Below are 15,895 nucleotides of genomic sequence, written 5' to 3' on the forward strand. Positions count from 1 at the left end.
ATACGATACAAACCTAAACACCAGTCAACAAGGCCCTAGATCTGAGGACTGTGTCTTTATACGGTTGCTGCTGTTAAGGTAAAATGAATGCCAAGGAAATTCGAAATTCAGCCCATTGTGGGAAGAGGGGAAAGAACTGGCTTTGAAGGGGAGGAATGGTTTTATTTTTGCAATTCAGTGTAGTTTCAGATGTTTTGCTTCAAGAAAGCTGAAGAACCCAGAACGCATGGAAGGGCGAATTAAAGTTCTGCTAGAAGAACTACAGCAGGGATGGAGAAGCAGAAATGGTAGCCATATGTTGTTGGAATGCAACATCAACCTCACACCAACATGATGGACAAACATTCCCCATTCCTGAAATACAGTACTGTATAGTTCTTGCTCCAGAAACATGTATACTGCAAAGAGGGAAGTTATATGAAAGAACAGGTGGTGTCCTGCCTCTTCTGCAAGCAAAACTTGCTATGTTGTATTTGATATCAAGTGAGAAGTAGGCAATCTTAAATACAGAATGGAGACATTACGAAGAAAAGTGTGTGGAATAAGAAGTTGTGCTTTTTATGAAAAATAACTAAGCAAATATGAGCACAAAGACCTTTTTTCAAAGTCAAAGGTAGTAAACCATCATTTTAGTCTTAAGGAAAGGCAACAGATATTCCCTCCCTCAGGAGGAGGAAGATTAAAAATGGGGAGAGGCTGCAGCTCAATAGAAGAGAACATGCTTTGCATGTAAAACTTAGTTCTGTAGCATCTTAAATTAAAAATGATCAGGCAACAGGTGATGGGAAGGACCTTTGTTTGATTCCTTGGAAAGTCATAGCCAGCTTGAGACAATACTGAGTCTGATGGATAAACAAAAAGTTACCAGGAAAAAGCTAAGAAAAATCTGTGCAGTCCTCCCCCAAGAGCTCAATAACTCTGGGCAATCCACCCACCCCATCCACGCTCCTTCTCCCTCCAGTGACAATGGGTAGATCACTGCTAGTTTTTTTATACTGGGAGTAGATCACAGTCTCTTGGGAATTGGACATGCCTGCTCTAGGTCTATTGGCTTTGCAAGAGGTGAAGCTGTCCAAAATGTTGTCTGCAGAGCTCTGGATTGTTTTTATTTTGGTAACATTTTAAAAAGTTGAAAGTGTCTCGCATGGTTTTTATAGGAGGGAAAAGAGAACAAAAGCATCAAACAGCCCAGGGCTGTCTTTTGCATAGTCTGCAAATGGAAACTACTGCCTAATTCCTACATAAACAATATGAGCTAGATGGGACCATTGGTCTGACTCAAAACAAGGCAGCTTCCAATGATCCTACTCCTGATTTTCAATACCTTTATTACAATGATCAGTTTGACAGGTTCAAGTTTGTTACTATATCCTGACAAGGCCACTGTTATTTGGTGCATTTCCCATTTTCATCCCAAAACGTGTGTCTGCATGCCCTTAAAAGAACTTTTAACAGGTGAGAAGCCATGCATTTCACAACACCATGTATTAACTGGCTCCTATTTTAGAGGCTACAAACTGCCAACCTTCTTATGTAGCAATACTGATACAAAAGTGCTAAAATGCAGCTAAAAGCTATCCCAGTAGGAAACCATAATGTTACACCACATTACATCGGCACCAACTGAGAGTTCAACTATGAGTAATCTCAGCTGCTTTATATATCCAGGTTTATAGGCACACACTCTTTAAGGTTTAAACCATGCACATTTTCCATTACTGTGCACTATATTAATAAAGGTTACAAAAGGAATGCCACCACTGTCTGCACAAAACGATAACACTGATCAAAAGGTCTATTAATACCACAAAAGTTCAAAAACCTTATAAATGCATGCACTGCTAGCATAACACCACACTGGAAGCATTGCTGGGGGACAATCTATAATTTTTTAAAGGAAAAAATACAGAATTGTATCATGCAGTTTTGTTTATATTAGGTTCAATAAGCGGCTTGCCTACTCTTCATATGTAGATTTATTCATTAGCATTATGTACAGTTGCCATGTGAAAATCTGGACAGAAAAATTGTTGAGCTGTTTTTTTTGGGGGGGGGTGCAAAGTTGTTGTTGTTTTAGTTTTGACATTTTTGAGCTATTTGTATGCCAACCCTACATTATGGAACTTCTACAAGAAACTAATTGTTTGCAACAACCAAACCTAGACTGTGACCATATTATAGACTTCTAGTAGGCATCTTTATGCAGTGGATATCAATTAATTACTGAAAACAATATATTATTATTGATTGATTTATAAACTGCTTAATAGCCTAAACGGCTTCAAAGTGGTTTGTAGTTCTAAACTAGTTATAAAAATATGTCCAAACATTATTAAAACACAAAATAAAATAATTTCATCAAAACATTACATCCAGAATTAAAATGTACAATAAATTTAAGCTCACTAAAACAGCATAATTAAACAATTAAATGGGCAATTAAAGCTTATTAAGTCAAGAGGTGCAGGTCAGGAGATTTCAAGTGTACTAATACTTAAAATGTGGTCAAATTAAATCACATATTATGCAATAAATAACTTTTTCAACCAAATTGAATTGCCAACATCACTGGAGAAGGGCCATTGCTTTGTAGTAGAGCCTATGCCAAGGTCAAACCTTGGTATCTTCAGTAGAAAAAGATCAAACAGGAGGTGATGGGAATCACCTTATCGTCAGAACCTGTCAGAGGCGGTAATATTGAGCTGGATGGACCAGTGATCTTTCTCAGCATGTCAGCTTTGTATGTTCACTTTAAGCAATAATATTGTGGGAAACAAGCACACTAAATGTATAAAATTCTGTATCAGAGTTTGATGCCTATCCTGTATAGAATAGTTTATTCTATACATCAACCAAGTCACTGAAATATGATCATGTAATACCCAATGGCAGTAATCTTCTGCAGATTACATGACACAAGGTTCATAACAGACCTGCTTTAATAAGTTGGCCATATTTTCATGGAAAGTGAAGGGACAGGTCACAAGTGGAACTGACAGTAGCACTGCAGTTTACAAAACAAGTCCAATGAACTTTATAGTCAACCATCTGTATAACCTATTTCCAAACCTGCTATTTTGGCCTGTACCCAACATAGCAACATAGCACTACATGGATGCTCCATCGGTGCAATGATTTCTGGTTACATAATATAACTTTATCCCCCCCTCCTCTCCTCTGAGGCCCCCCCCACCGAGTTCTAGGTGTTCCCACAACCCCCTGGAGCAGATTTGGGTAGGGTGCTGGCTGCACAGGGAGAGGAGAGTGGGGTGCTGATAAGGTGGCTTTAGTTGAATACTGCCCTTCATCTTCATCTTCATACAACATTACATGATTTATTGTTATGGCATAACCTTTGTTATGGCATAACCTTTGTGGCTTATATTAAACCACACACTTGGTACAAGTTCAGAAAAGTGTGTTGGACCAAAGCCTAAGTTCATATGCACACTAGGTTAAAAGCTTCCCCTTAAGGATGAAGTATTGTCACAACCATGGTGTTTCTGAACATGCTCACCTGAAGCAAAACCTGAAGAGGTTCAAGTTGAGGGTGGATGGCAACTTGGAAATGAGTTAGAATCTGAAACACTCCTACTAGCTCAGTCAGCTAAGATGTCACTCCATATTTAACAGAAGAAGTGGCAGATACTGACATGCATTTATCATCAAGATCAATCAACTTGGGGGGGGCAACAGTGGGGGGGATTCACTCCTTAGGAAATAATGGAGAAATTTAAAACAACTGGATGTTGTTTGGTAGCAAACAGAACTTTAATATCTCTGACAACACTGGACTGATTTTCTAAAGCATCTAAAATCAGTTCTATTTCCACCCGAGTGAAGTCTTTTATATATTAGGCATTTATGTATCACTTTAGACTGTCAAACAAAAACAAAGAGCACTGTTTTCTACTCAGCTGATTGCTATGTCAGAGCAACTGTCAAGGATGGCAGATTACAGAATGGAAAGGGGGGAGGCGAGAAAACGTACCAGGAAACAACATTAAAGCCTCTGAAAAGTTACAACACTATTCTCACTGAGGGACCTTTTTAATCAGCATCTGTCATGACAAAACTTAATGTTCAAATCTTGCCTACTTTAAGATTATAATAGTGCTAGAACCATTCTGCAGCAAAACCTTCCATTGCTATATAGAAACTTAAACTGATAAAATGAAGAGTGGTATTCCTTTAAGCAATGTTATCATTGTCTGCTGTCACAATACCAAATTGACATACTGCTTTAACACACATGCCTTAAGGGCAGCCATTACCCTTTTTAATGGCTTAAGTGCCCTCAAGTATATAAATGTAAAAGTACCAATGGATCTCACATGGACTCGTTTGGAAGATTAATGTTCCTAATTGCTGTCCTTCAAAGCCCCTATTAATTTTAGGAATCTAAATCCTGATTAGTGCTAACTAGTGGCGACAGTGCACAAGCAACTTCAGAGTTTGCCATTTACTGCTTGCAAAAAACCAGCCAAGCCAGTAACGGTAAATTTCCACTGTGCACAGCAATGGAATGCACACTGGGTTTTTAATTCGGTTTTTAATTCAATTGGTTACAAACTAAACTCAAAGTAAATTTGTATTTGGGTGTTTTGACCCATCTTGTAAATGTATTGATACAGATTGAGACTGACACCTAGCATATCCAGGTTTGTGCCCATTCTGCTGACTTTTATCATGGCTTCAAGGAAGGGACAATGGCTCCTGGTAGAGCATATGCTTTGCATGCAAGAAGTCCCAGGTTCAGTCCTTCTAGGATCGCTAGTTAAAAGGGTCTCAAGAAGCAGGTGATGGGAAAGGCTTGTGAGAATGGCTGCTAATCATAATCAGACAATACAAGGCTAGATGAATGAAACAGTCCGGCCTGGTATAAGGCAGTACCCTATGTTTTGTGTCATGGCCACAACTGATGTACCACAACTGGGTAAAAGGTCTCTGCCAATGGGTGTCTATTTTGCATTGTATTGTACTGTGCTGTTTTGAAAAACATGTGTCTACTTTTTTTAAAAAACACACACCCTGTTTTTATTGTATGCTGCCTTGAGTGAAAGGTAGTTCATGGATGAATATGACTACGTCACAAGAACATTCAAAATTGCCACATAAAACTTAACTCCTTGACTTCAAAACAGAATATATTCAAGAGGCCAAAGGCTCTTTGGTGCTCTGTCAAAAGCCATTGAGGATGAAATGGAAGTATTTGTAGATCACACGAGCTCACTGGGGTAACGTCTTACTTCCTCCACCCTCAGAAGTGTAGGGGATGGTGGCCTAGGCTTTCTCGGTAGCAGCCCCTAAACTGTGGAATTCCCTGCCAGTGGGGGTATGTTTAACATCTTCATTGTACAGCTTCCACTGTATGCTGAAGATGCAGCCTTTTACTCTGTTGTGTGGGAAACACCGCTTTTGTGGTAGCTATACTGTTCTGTTGTGGCTGCATTATGTTCAGAAAGCATAATGACATGATAGTTTATTGCAAAATTAAGAATATGTGGCATGTATCTCATACTACACAGTCAGCAAAGTCTAGTTCCCCCGCCAAATAAATTTCAATACAAATTATAGAAGCATTAAGTATATGAAAGTATAACTAAGAACAATGAATCAGCATAGTCTATTATATGTTTGAAATGTCACTCATGCACATATATTCCCAAGGGTGGTAGGTTAAGAGGATAATAAGAAACCATTCTTCCCTGTGGTTAAAGCACACAGTTTTTATTCATCAACATGGGCAAAGCTCCATCATAATGTTCATTTTACTACTGTAGACAGTACCCCCCTTTGTCTGTACATTTGGCTGCCATGTGAAGAGTCTCTATGCACATAATGCTCCTCCATGTGAGCAACTATAGCTCCTTCAATACAGCAAATGAACACACAGTAGGTGGCAGGGGTGCCATCTGTGTGGGGCCATGGGGGCTGAGCTCCAACCCCCAAATCTCAATGAAGGGACAGCCCCTCTCTCTCACACACGTCACACACACACACCACAGGGCATCAGCACAACATGTCAGCATGCTCTGTGGCATGCGTGAGTTATGTCATTACAGCATGGGGTGTGTGCACTTGACATGCTGATGTCACATGGTCCCTCAATCACAGGGGCAAGGGGGTGCGCCTGGTGGGTGAGTGTGGCCGTTCTGCACAATGGCGGGGCAAGGCTAGCACATGCACCCATTCTTTCAAACATGGGATGGTGTTTAAAACCACTAATATAAAAAGCAATGTAAAAACAAATCAACTCACCTCTCATCTGAATACTTCACTAATATTTCCAAAGAGCATTATCATCCCTTAATGACATACCAAATAAATAAGAAACTGCCAAGACTCATTTCAAAATCCAGGCAGAATGCCAGCTAATCAGGAATTAACACTACAAATTAGATATGACATGGTATATCTGGTGCATATTTCCTTTCAAGCCAAAGTCATTTCTTCATCCATAGCTGAGGTTAAAAATAACCCTGATATTTAGGAAACACTGAATGTTACTAAAACTGATGCAAATTAAACTCATTCTGAAGTGTACTAATTGAGACAAATCTGAGGGGAGCAATTGACAGAAAGCAACTGGAAATATGAAAAGGCTGCATATTGTTCACACCATGCTATCTCACAATATATCAATTAGCTTTCAACCTCTCAGATCACTGTACTTCAGGTACTTCATCATCATCATCATCATCATCATCATCATCATCATCACCATCACCATTATCATGTAGCCTGGAAATAGGAAAGAACCTGATTCAACAAGTAGGAATACATACCAGCCAAATTCAGGAGAAAACCAGAGACCTATATAGTCATCTGAAACAACAGCAAACAGAACACTACAGAAAATTACACCTCTCTTTGGACTCCTTGAAATCTGATTCTCTACTTCCTTTCTAGCTTGAGCTTCCAAAAGCATGAGATGCTGCATTTCCCCATCTGCTCTACCATCTAAGGGCAAAATCGTCTCTCATGATGGAAGAGCTTCCTGCCAGCATATCAGTTTGCAAAGGATCAAGTAGCGCTGTCATCTCCTCTGCACATTCAGTGCAGGTCAGAGGCTCCACAAGATCAGGGCTCCTAGTCTCATGGAAAAACCTATAAACTGAACACACAGAGATCAAGGGAGCTCAAGAGTGGGACACGGCCCCACTCATTATAAAACAAAACTTGTGGGTGGGAAGAAGGGAAAAGGGTAATGTAAACAGGATGGGAATGGCTCATCCCACACTTTACCTGATAAAACAAACCCAGGAAGAATACAGAGAGATCTGGAACTGAGAGTTGCCACTGAACAGCAATATGTACAGTAATGATGGAGGCAACATGAAAATAGAGGTAATCACCCAAATGGGAAATTCCATTTTGTTCTTTACTACAAAGAAGTAGTGCTGAAAGGAACACCTGAGAAAGCAAGTACAATCCAGTGCAAATTCTGCACATTAAAATGGCATAATCCTTTGTGCAGACTGCACCAGTAGCCACTCCATGCAGAGGACAGGTTAACTGGAAGGGGATCTGGATAGGTTGTGCATGAGTGCTACGTAGTTTGCAGGTACAGTGGTACCTTGGTTGTCAAATGGCTTAGTTTTCGAACAAATTGACTCCTGAATGCCGCAAACCTGGAAGTAAGTGTTCCAGTTTGCAAACGTTTTTGGAAGCCAAATGTCTGACACGGTTTCCACTTGAGTGCAGGAAGCTCCTGCAGCCAATCGGAAGCTGTGCCTTGGTTTTCAAACAGTTTTGGGAGTTGAACAGACTCCCGGAATGGATTAAGTTCAAGAACCAAGGTACCACTGTATAGGAAGGAAAAGGGAAAGAGTGGCACAAAGCAGTGGTTGTTTACATTTGTCAGATACAATTTTCAGAGACAGGTGCCAAATGAGCCTTATTATCATTTTTAATGAGAATACTATTAGACATTGAAGGACAAATTGCAAGGGGCTTGGGTTGTATACAGAACAAAACTCAAATAACGGTTATAATGGAATTGCTCAGCCACCCCAAAATGAGCCTTCAAAAGTCTTGCAATATTTTGCAAACAATGAGGGTACATGTGGGATAGACATGCACCCACTATTTCCACAAGGCATGGAACATTCCCAAGAGACAGGGGAAAGCGACATGCCAGGTGGCCGGAAACTGGAGCAAACATAAAGCTACCATTGTCTATTACCAAGCGTCTGGATTAATGCATCAAGTGCAACCTGAATCTTTCCCCTTTCAAGTAATTCTCTAGTTGACTGAATGCAAAAATGACATCAGATATTCTATGGAGTAAATAATGATAATCGCTTCTAAGCCAATTTCACATTCAGTAACACCTTCAGTGATCTCGGGAGATACCAGTGTGGTGTCAAAGGGTTGCAGAAAGTGCTTTAGACAGGTTTGGCAAAACATCTTACTGTAGAAAAGCTCTGCTGCAACCTAATTAGCAGTGACAGAACAGAAATGAACTTGAATCTTCTGCAGCTTACCTGTCATTTGAGACTCACATCCTTATGAATACTGGACTGAGGATGAAAGGGAGCAATATTCTGCATAACACAAATAGGCAAGATGGTCTTAGTTTTACCACACAACTTACAAATCCTATTTAATCAATGCCTATTTGTTTCTATTTCAAAATGCTCAGAAGAGAATATGACTGTTTTACAGGAAATTGATTGCTCTGGGGCCAATATTTAGCCTCCTTTTCTCATCAAAAGCTAGTTTTACTCATAAGTTATTTCAAATTAATATAAAAAATTGTAGCAGCAAATCATGTTGCATTTCAGACAGGGGAGGTCAGTCATGATCCCTGAAGTTACACTGCCTTTGATAAATAGTTCACTTTCCTTATTCAAAAATGATCAAACCATTCTTTTTCCATCCAATGTGTCCCATACACTTAGGCACACATGCTTTCTCCCCCTTTTTAAATACCAGCAATCTTTAGTACCAAGCCACTCAACAGGGGGACTTTTTCAGCGCATAGTTGGTGCAGCAGGCAAAGCTCCTGCTCATGGCAGGCATCCGTAAAACCAAATGATGTATGTATTTCTGCTCTGTGAACCTGCTCCATCAGAAAAAGTGCAACCCCATCCAGAGTAGGCTATCTATCTTCTTCTCAGTCTAGAGAGCTACATACTACTATCAAATTCAGACTTATCAGATTGAGCATTAGTTTACTGGTCCTCATTGTTGTGACTACTAGTGATCCCAGCTCACTCAGGAATTCCACTGATCCAAGGAGAAGAAGAGATAATAGAATATCTTTATAATGGCACTGAATCCCATTTTGTTGAATTACTGTTCCCAGTAGTTTCATGTACACATTAAAACAGAAAGCTGAGGAATTAGTATTTGTCACATGGGATGAAAGAGGATTATATCAGCACCATCTTCTGGACCTTACCTGTCAGAAAGCAATGCCTTTCTCAGGTAATCTTGCCAGATGGTCTTGACCAGCCTTCCCCAACCTGGTATCCTACCAGTGTTGGACTACAACTCTCATCAGCACAACAGTGGCTATGCTTGCTGGCGCTGATGGGAGTTATAGTCCAAAGTATCTGGAAGACACCCCATTTCTCCCTCCCTTCAACCAGTGCACCAGAATAGCTTGTCCCTAAATCAGGCCAGGGAAAAAAGATCAAAATGCATAGAGAAAAATTATTCCAGGAGAGACTTCCTGCTTCTGGTCCATGTGATGGAGGAGGCTCTCTCTACATTGGAGAGAGGCACAAGTGGCGGAGAGGAGAGCAAATGGGGCTAAAATCGCTCTCTGAAGCCTCCCAGTACGGGACAACTAGGGGGCATGCTCACGCCTCAATGCTCCCCTCCTCATAGAGATTGCAGGGGGGAGGCACTGGGTGCTAAGTCCTCCACCATGATGCAAGTGGAGGATCACCCTTGTAATTTTCGGACTCAACTGGCATTAAGCAAGGGCACTCACTGGAAAAGGTGCTTGACATCAGAACAGCGGGCTAAACAGCTGTAAAGGACTGAGGTTTGAGATCAGAAAGGATTCCAAACGTGTTGGGAAGTGGAAAATGGAGAGGGTGGCTTTTTTGTTATATTTTGAAGTCTATTGGGTTATTCAGAGACCGCCTCCTGAAATAATGATTATTGAAATAATGATTAATGACTACAAGTGGGAATCTGAATCTGTGTATGGAATGTTTAAAGCAGCGGTCGGCAAGCTTATCCGAGGATGGGACGGTTGGAGGAGCACCTGTGTGCGTGCGCACACACCATCAACCCAGAAACCAGTCCCTGCACCACAACACGCAGCACCGCACCGGTAAGAGTGGGGGGGGCAGCGGGGGGTGGCATGGGCCAGTTAGACAAGCCTCGTGGGCCGCTAATGGCCCGTGGGCCTTCAGTTGCCAACCCCTGGTTTAAAGGATAAAAGAGGGGGTGAGCCTTTTGTTTATTGGAGGGTGTTTGAGAACTCCCCCTGAAAAGACTGTGGAAATTTGGATCCAGAAAATTTGAGATAAACTCTTGCTATTACTGACAAGGCTAAAGTAAAATCTTGGTGTGGTGGCGCAAAGAGAATAGACTGTGAACAACATGGAGAGATTCAGCAACTCCAATTGAGAGGCAGTGCAGACCCTTGAGTATGCTGGTGGAAGAAAGCAGGAAGGGAAGGTGGTCCCAGACTCTCTGCAGGATGGTACTGAGAGAAATACCCCCCCCACACACACACACCTCTGCATTGATGAGATTTAAAGGAGAAGAAAATGGATAGATCTTGGAACTTGTTGTGAACAAAGGCGAGGACTGTCGCTTTCGGACAACAATGTACATCTTGGAGTATTATGAGATGGAAGTGCCAAGCTGGGGAGGAGGAGGGGCAACCAGAGTTAACCTTGAGATACCAGCTATGCCAGGGGTGCCAAAACTTTTTTCAAAGAGAGCCAGATTTGATGAAGTGAACATGCGTGAGGTTTTTTAGGGTTGGAGTTGTTGAGCTTTTCTTATGATTTTACCCCAGGACATTTACTGCCACGGGGGCCGGGTTAAATCAACTGGACCCCCGAAATGAACTTTGGACATGCCTGAGCTATGCACAGTGGCGTAGCGTGGGTTGTCAGCACCCGGGGCAAGGCAAGTAATTTGCACCCCCTAACCAGGTAGGGGCAGAGAGCTGCAAGTGCGAGCGCGCCCCCCCCCAGATGTTGCACCCGGTGTGGCCGGCCCCCCCTGCACCCCCACGCTACGCCACTGGCTATGCACTGAACAACAGCCATAATAGTACTGCAGGCACCCAGAAAGGAATGCCACTCAAGGTCATCTTTGGGAATGAAGACGTTTGATATAAATGGCAGAGATTAAGGCCAATGAAGATTTATCTTTTATGAAGGTTATATATCAGAACTGTTTCGATTAATGTCTGCAGGAGACTTTGTGGATATTTAAGTTATAATTAGAAATCTTAATAATTACTCATAAAGGAAACAGCTTATAAGTAGTAAATAAGGAGGCCAGATACAGGATAAAGGAAGTCTTTTATCTGGTTGTTTGTATTGTTGTATGTTATGCTTATTGTATGTTATGTTCACGTTTAATAAGGGTGGCAACTGTATTGTGGGGGGGGGGTTATGTTATGTTGTAAATAAAATTTCCAGTAAAAAATTATATATATATATATATATATATATATATATATATATATATATATATATATGCAGGTTTTGGTGTTTTCGGGTATCTTCCCGTGTAAGAGTTGGGGTGTCTAGGCGACGTTTCGACGAGGTCTCACTCGTCATCTTCAGGCTGGTGCTTTCGGCTTCTTGTTACTAGAACAGAGCAGGATCTCAGTGTTTGAGTTCCTATAAATACTGTTGAGGGGGTGTGGTGTATAGCCTCCAACGTTCTGGGCAGAGAGGAAGTTCCCAGGTTATTGTGCCTTTTCTTCTTTTGTTCATTAATTACTTGAGGGATATCTTGAGTGATTTCTTGAGTGATATTCTGAGTACCACTTAGGAGGGTCATTAGGTGTGGATTAGTTGCTAAAGCTTTCGTGTCTTGACCTCTTGAGCTTGTGAAGAGTTTTTCTGAGTTTTTCTGAGAAGAGTTTTTCTGAGAAGATGGCTGTACTGCACTTAGTTGTGCTCTGGCTTGGCTTCGTGTATAGGGGCGAGCTGTGGTTTTGTGCCCTGTGCCAGCACTCAAGATATCCCTCAAGTAATTAATGAACAAAAGAAGAAAAGGCACAATAACCTGGGAACTTCCTCTCTGCCCAGAACGTTGGAGGCTATACACCACACCCCCTCAACAGTATTTATAGGAACTCAAACACTGAGATCCTGCTCTGTTCTAGTAACAAGAAGCCGAAAGCACCAGCCTGAAGATGACGAGTGAGACCTCGTCGAAACGTCGCCTAGACACCCCAACTCTTACACGGGAAGATACCCGAAAACACCAAAACCTGCATTCCTGTACCCGTGAAAATCTACGAAAGCATATATATATATATATATATATATATATATATATATATATATATATATATATGTAGGTTTTGGTGTCTTCGGGTGTCTTCCCGTGTAAGAGTTGGGGTGTCTAGGCGACGTTTCGACGAGGTCTCACTCGTCATCTTCAGGCTGGTGCTTTCGGCTTCTTGTTACTGGAACAGAGCAGGATCTCAGTGTTTGAGTTCCTATAAATACTGTTGAGGGGGTGTGGTGTATAGCCTCTAACGTTCTGGGCAGAGAGGAAGTTCCCAGGTTAGTGTGCCTTTTCTTCTTTTGTTCATTAATTACTTGAGGGATATCTTGAGTGATTTCTTGAGTGATATTCTGAGTACCACTTAGGAGGGTCATTAGGTGTGGATTAGTTACAGCATCCGGAGGTGCCACTATGGTTTGGCTACTGGATGGTGTCTGTAATTTATCTGTGGAGAGGGTCTGGGTTTGGGTCTGGTGTGGTTGATTGGAGATGGCGTTCTGTGTGCCTCTGGTTCTGGTGTCGGTTTTTGTGGGGAGGGCTAATTTCCAGATGTCTGGCAGGCGGGACGTGTCGTCACGCTTGTTCATGTTGTGAGGGTGTTTCTCTATCTCGATGGCTTCCATGATTATTCTCTTGTGGTGATGTTCCATGTTAAAGAGCAGACACCATCCAGTAGCCAAACCATAGTGGCACCTCCGGATGCTGCACCCCCCTGCAATCCCTACACAGATCTGGCTGGCACAGGGCACAAAACCACAGCTCGCCCCTATACACGAAGCCAAGCCAGAGCACAACTATTTGCAGTACAGCCATCTTCTCAGAAAAACTCTTCACAAGCTCAAGAGGTCAAGACACGAAAGCTTTAGCAACTAATCCACACCTAATGACCCTCCTAAGTGGTACTCAGAATATCACTCAAGAAATCACTCAAGATATCCCTCAAGTAATTAATGAACAAAAGAAGAAAAGGCACACTAACCTGGGAACTTCCTCTCTGCCCAGAACGTTAGAGGCTATACACCACACCCCCTCAACAGTATTTATAGGAACTCAAACACTGAGATCCTGCTCTGTTCCAGTAACAAGAAGCCGAAAGCACCAGCCTGAAGATGACAAGTGAGACCTCGTCGAAACGTCGCCTAGACACCCCAACTCTTACACGGGAAGACACCCGAAGACACCAAAACCTACATTCCTGTACCCGTGAAAATCTACGAAAGCATATATATATATATATATATATATATATATATATATATATGCAGGTTTTGGTGTCTTCGGGTGTCTTCCCGTGTAAGAGTTGGGGTGTCTCTTACACGGGAAGACACCCGAAGACACCAAAACCTGCATTCCTGTACCCGTGAAAATCTACGAAAGCATATATATATATATATATATATATATATATATAAACTGTCATACACAGAACAAAAGGAAAATAAGTATTATATTCTCACTTGAAGTTTTACAAAAGTATGTAAATACTTTAAATAATGTTTCAACACAAATGGAAACTGCTAAGAATACAGCTGACAATTAAGGGATAATTTTGGGTAATGAGTTGTAACTGGAGATAATGTAAAATACACAGTAATATTAGAAGCTAAGGTTGCATCAACAATGGTGAGTGGGAAGTCATTTAATTAAAACTGTATTAATTTGGTATTAATTTATAATAATCTGTGATGACTGGATTGAAATTTGGAAGATCAATAAAAATAATTGGCAAAAAAGAAAGAAAGAAAGAAAAATTACTCCAGGAGAACCTAGAGATCACATAGGCCCTTGAAGGAATCTTATTTTGCAGGAAATATTAGAAGGGAGTTGTTGGCAAGCAATTTGGTTCACCTAAACTAGTGAAGGAAAATCCGTGGGGAAAGGAAGGAAACATGAGACTTTTCAGTTTTCGTTCATCTAAGGAAGAAAGGTAAATTATTTCAGCGGTCAGAGAGTGGCCTGGAGCTTATACCACTTGTCACTACGTATAGCCAAGAAATACTTCCCTACAGACTGCAGATTGCCTCCGAACATGGATCATGCAACACTAAGCTACTTAGCTTTACTAAACTGTACATGCCAACAGGACAGCACCGCAAAACAGAAACAAACCCAGTAAAATTCAGAAGATAGATAGATTAATCCAAATGAGAAGAAGAAATATTGATTCTACTCCATTTTGAGCACAGAGCTCTTTTTCAGGCAACAAGGAAAAGCAGACATATTAGATTGCCTCAAATCATGAATCTCCAACACAAGTTACTTTTCAAGCTTTACTAGACTGAACAGCACCGTGAGAAAACATAGACAACAATATATAGAAATATATTAAGGGGGAAAGCCTTCATGAACAGCAGTAACCTCCAAACAATAAAAGCCGCTTAAGACCATATAAAAATCAATATTTCATAACTGGCACATAACACATTGGAAATACAGCACAACACAAGAATGCTAACTTCAATCACCAATGGATTTAAACCTATAATACCTTATTTGCGCTAGATAGCCATTGAATAACAAATATGCAGTTAAGTGAAACCTATAAAAACTGTTTGGAAAATGCTTTGTTAAAAGCGTTTTTAAAAATACATTGAATTTTCCATAAGGCTCGCCATTGCCATCTAGTGTCACATTGTATATTGCACTTCAAACATACTTAAAATGTTTTATTTGCAGCTGTATAGCTGAGTCCGTACTCTTTTTGCAACTTTGTATGGGTGTTCAATGAACATTTCAGCATTCTTAACACTAAAGAGTTAAACCCTGTATTGTTCAACACATGTAGGTGTTTCTTTTTATATTATATGAAACTGCTATATCTTCCCAATGGCCCAGAAAGCAAGGAGAAGAAGCCAAAGGCTTCCATGTAGCGGCTGGTGTGCTAGCAGTTATTAAGCCTCAAAATAGTTTTCAAACACTATACAAGTAAGAATTTCAGCACTAAGCATTCTGGAATAATACTTGCTAAATCTGGCACACACAAAAATAGCTGGCAGGTAACCAATGGAAGACAAGCTGCAATACTTGGTAGAAATTTATTTGCAGGGTATGGTAACCATGCATAACCAAGCTACCTAACACCAGATCACATGGTCATTAGTTCATCAAGCTCTGTGCTGCCCCACACAAATCAGCAGCAGCTCTCCAAGAATTCAGATGAAATGTGGTATCGCAAGCATCACTATTTTCATCATTGGGGTGTATTTAAATATTTGACTCCCCTCCCAACTCACGAGGCAATGAGGCAATGCCTACAAGAAGTTTGTGCATCCTAGGAGGGCAAGTCGTAGGAAGGATGATAAATCGAAAGCCTTCTTATGCCAAATTTCCAAGCTCAGATCCTTTTGTACAATCTCAGTGTTGCCCATTACGCTTATCAGAACTGCCTCTGTAGAGCCCCAAAGAATCTGTGGGCATATTGTACAAAACCAAGTGCACTGCTTTTAAT

The 15,895-nt window shown here is 41.0% G+C and overlaps 1 protein-coding gene across 11 annotated transcripts in view; it reads right to left on the reverse strand.

The window, feature by feature from the left end:
- The window catches only part of PTPRK (protein tyrosine phosphatase receptor type K), a 335,265-nt gene that overhangs the window by 252,010 nt on the left and 67,360 nt on the right, over positions 1-15,895 (reverse strand). The gene's annotated exons all lie outside the window — the stretch shown is intronic.

This window comes from Podarcis bocagei (genome assembly GCF_964188305.1).
Source record: "Podarcis bocagei genome assembly, chromosome: 3".
NCBI classification, from domain to species: domain Eukaryota; kingdom Metazoa; phylum Chordata; class Lepidosauria; order Squamata; family Lacertidae; genus Podarcis; species Podarcis bocagei.